Below are 4307 nucleotides of genomic sequence, written 5' to 3' on the forward strand. Positions count from 1 at the left end.
TATCCAACCTTGTATTTGAATCAGTTGTACTCTCTTGCGGTTTGTCGAACCGATCGTCTCGCCTAGGTTGATCGTCAATCCTCCTAGGTCCTCGGTCTCCTTCACGAAAATTCTGACCGATATTCCGGTCTTCAGCCAATCTCTGATCACGTGGCAACGCACGTCTCCCTGAATCGCGTTGATCAGGTTCTTGTGGTAAAACCACTCGTCCGGTGAGCAGGCGGAGTGCTTGGCTCACCTCCAAAAGTTGAATCTTTACCTGATCCAATTGATCTTGGAATGTATCAGGAGGATTACGTCCTCTCTGACCACCATCTACCTCGATAGGATTTTGGCTTCCCTGGGGAATATCTGGATTATTCGCTCCAAGGATCTAAACACCGGAATTGCGCTGTGTAGCGGCTGCTGCGGCTGCTGCTGATCTAGTCACCATGGCTTTTCATGTCGTTTCCCACAGACGGCGCCAAATGAAAGCATCAGATGTGGCCCGACCGCGGGGGTCGGGAGTCCACCTCCGAAGGCTAAGTCAGTTGATGAACTTAATCACAAAAGGCTCTGCTAGAAGCACAGAGCTAAGGAATAAAGAACTGGGAAAGGTGATCTAGATCGTAAGCCGCTGATAGTTTACGTCTATCAGTATGTATCTGAATCTGAGTCTCAGATTGTGTGTTTTTGATCTCTCCCCACCTTGTATGGTAGTGAGGTTTATATAGAGTGTACCTTCGAATCTCCTTCGTTGGATGCACTTGAGCCTTCTTCGGGTAGTCGTTGGATCTTAACCGTTAGATCCGTTGAGCAATAGACTTCTACTAGTTTGGACTAGTAGAGGACTCCTAAGATAACCTTTAGGTTATGTGATGATTATCCCTTCGATAATGATTAGCCGCAGCCGTCAATTCGAGTCTGCCATCATTAGGGTAATTAACCTAATCCATAAGTAGGATTAGGGCGTGCTTGTAGCTGAATAAGTTTTCTTCCTCAGCAATCCATCTTCTGGATCCGGTTCGCTCGGGAGCGAGTCGGTTCCCTCTGTCTCGACCGGGGTCCAGGGTCGAACCAGGTATGAACCCGGTCTGATCATAATTTCTCCATATCAACATGTCATCTTGTCCCATGACAAAACCCATTTATTAGTAGTCGTGTAGTTTTATTTATGTTGTAAAACTAAAGAATATCTAAAAGAAATGTAGTAAAGATACAAAAGAAAATTAGGACAAGATAAAAGTAATCTCTTCATCTCATTGTGTTGTGTGCATCCTTTATTTATAGTGGAAGTAAATATATTACAGAATATTCATAACCTGAAAATATTAGAAGTTACAAAGAAATACAATATATGATTCTTACATACAATAAGATGCTCTTGTTATGAAATGATAGATTGTTGCTCATGATAGGTGTATAGAATACAAATATTGATTGCTAATATTGTGAGTTGAGGTGGTTGTGATGTTCAATTAATATGAAAACGTAGATTGTCACAATTGTCTGTTGAGGTTGACTCAATTTTTAATTAGAAGTTACATATTTTGGTATTATCTCTTTAAAAATTATGAACATCCATAATCAATATTATTTATAATAATTTTATTATTATTATTATTATTATTTTAAATTCACATTTTTTTTTCTTAATATATTGGCATATATGGAAAAATTGCAAGTGCTTGGTGGATTAAAATTTTTTTTAATAAAATAGAGAAAAAAAAACTAAGTTGTAAGCAAACCAACCATCTTATTGCCGAAACACAAAAGAAATGTTATGAAAATCATATAGTAATTCAATACAAGTAAACTCTTTTGGAAGCGAGGTTTGTTCCAGTTGACTTATGTGTTCTTTTGCTACTAGATTGGTGGGAATTCAATACCTCCTCATAGGAGTTTGGGCTATTAACTGCTCAACTAACTCACCATTGGCACTGGTAAACCATCTGTGTATGAGGAGAATTACTAAACATGTCAACACCTATGAAAATTCTAGAATAAAATAAAATATTATAAATCAAACGGTTAAGATGTTGCCCATCCTTGCCGGCTTCACATGCCCCAGGCTCACAGTCCGGAAGTGTATGGGACTCCGGCGGTTCCTATCCAAGAACCACCGCCGAGGAAGTTTGCCACTGTGAACATCTGGGCGTCTGTGGTGCTCATGATACGATATCCCTTCCACGTTACTCGACCACTTGTGCTGGACCCAGAACCAGTATTCCCATACTCTCCATAGTAAAGAGTGTTTAGGGCAAAATTGCCACTCCATTCGAGCCAGCCCGCAGCATCGATCAAGCTATCAAGATAAGTGTTCATGACAACAGTCCTTGAGTATTCCTTTCACGGCCGCCCCAGGTATGTCTTATATGAACTCTGTACTGCTTTCAAGTCTGAAGCAGCTGTAATCTTGCAATTATGGATGGAAATTCCGGTGTTCTCGTTCGGATCGGACCGCCCTTGAGCCGTCACAGTGTTCTTCTGGTTGCTCATGGGTTTTCTCACATAGATGTTGCAGTTTTGGAACACGACAGCAGCATCTCCAAAAATAAAGTCTACGGTGCCATAGATGTCGCAGTTGCCGTAGAACTGGCGTTGAGAGTGGACATACAAGGTGTCTTGGTATCCTTGGAAGCTACACTGATAGAAAACTGACTGGTCTGAACCTGAACGGAATGCAACTGCTTGATGCTTCTGAGGCCCTGCTGTGTTTTGGAAGGTCATGGCCTTTGCGATGAAGCCGTCGCCAACTGTAGCTGAGAAGAAAATACCACATTTGTATAAGTAATAATAATATTTTCTGAGGTAATTGAGTTATACCCAACTTATGTCAAAGAATAGGCCATTGTGCTGGTTATGATCCAATGGTGTAATGAATCTTATAGAAAAGTCTAATTAATATAGAACCTAGTGTTGTTTACAAATACTAAGCTGGAAGCAACCATTTGAATATTTCAAGCTAGACACTCGGGATGTAATGCTTTAAACAACTTTGTGCTTAAAACTTAACTCTAAAAATATTTCTTAGGACGGAGTCAAGTCCTAAGGATAGATATCTGGAGTGCTTAGAAAACAGCAACCAATAGTGTCTTGGTGATTAACTTGAAGTATATATCAAGAAAGAATGCTTACCAACCGTGGCAGATCTGAAAGTTGTGGAACCATCTTGGACGTTCTTACTGCCAGTAACAATGGTAGCACCAATCCCATCTCCTATTAGCATTATATTCTTCATAGATTTTTTAATCTCAACGTTCTCTTGGTAAGTGCCCTTCTTTACATAAATAACAAATCTTGAAGTCCCACTCGTTAGCTTGGACGAAGCAGCCAGAGCTTCAGAGATGGTCCTATAATTACCAGACCCATCAGCAGCTACCACTACATTAGCTTGGGAAGCGGCTGTTGTTGACTGGAGAAGCTTTCTATCAGCTGCAGAAACCCAAGAAGGGAACCCATCAGAGAGCAAGCGTCTGGCACCACCTGGTTTTCCAGAGAGTATTGAAGCTGCCTGCTTGTTTACTGCCAGAGAATTACTAAGCAACTTTGAGAAGTCACCCAACATTGAAGGCATGGAAGACATGAATGAAGCTGAGTTGAGCTCCATAAACCCAGTTTGGCATGCTTGGTGATTGGCAACTGCTGCACTAAGCCATGTCTGAGTATCGTCCCAATTGTTAGACAACAATACACGATCAAGCTGGCTAACCGTGTCGTTGTAGAGCTCTGCACAATCGGCCCATGCTGCCTTTGCCGGCTCATCGAAAGAACTCAAGTCCATAGCGGAGATGTGATTATAGGCTAGTTGAGCCTGGTTCTTAGTGATCGTGAGGGCTACATCGCGGAAACTTTTTGAGGGGACAAGAGGATTAGAGGCAACGAAGGAATTGCAAATTTGAGGGTATGGTGTTTGGCTACAGGGAGATGATGATGCGGTGTCACCATTAGCCACCCAAGAAACAAATGCAAGAAGAGAAAGGCTCACAATAACGAAAAGCTTATCCATATTATCGATCCCAAACTCAAACAAGTAAGAATCGGATTATGGTTCCTTGTTACTCTAAATGGAGATCAGATGATTCAAGAATGGAGGAGTTGGTCTCCTTATATAGGCCTCAAATTGTTGAACGATTAATATCCATTGTGTTACCAGCTAGTTAATTTGAATGCTTTAATTTTTGAGCTTATCGTCCACGCATGAGTCATGAGGTCTAAAATTTAACTACAGAAGAGTTGGGAGAACTCATAAAAGGCCATTGACTTATGCAGGCCAACCCTACGTTGAGTTGGTTTCCTTAGTTTGGCTGTTTCTTTGCTTTTAGGCA

The 4307-nt window shown here is 41.3% G+C and overlaps 1 pseudogene across 1 annotated transcript; it reads right to left on the reverse strand.

Annotated features, from left to right (window-relative positions):
- Positions 1–2052: 2052 nt before the first annotated feature.
- Positions 2053–4098, reverse strand: LOC149011227 (pectinesterase-like; annotated as a pseudogene). The gene is made up of 2 exons (XR_016174428.1): positions 3118–4098; positions 2053–2741 (listed from the first exon to the last, which is right to left on the reverse strand). The product of XR_016174428.1 is annotated as a pectinesterase-like (transcript).
- Between the last annotated feature and the right edge of the window lie 209 nt (positions 4099–4307).

This window comes from Hakea prostrata, chromosome 7 (genome assembly GCF_041222555.1).
Source record: "Hakea prostrata isolate BN-2017 chromosome 7, UWA_Hpros_2, whole genome shotgun sequence".
NCBI classification, from domain to species: Eukaryota; Viridiplantae; Streptophyta; class Magnoliopsida; order Proteales; family Proteaceae; genus Hakea; species Hakea prostrata.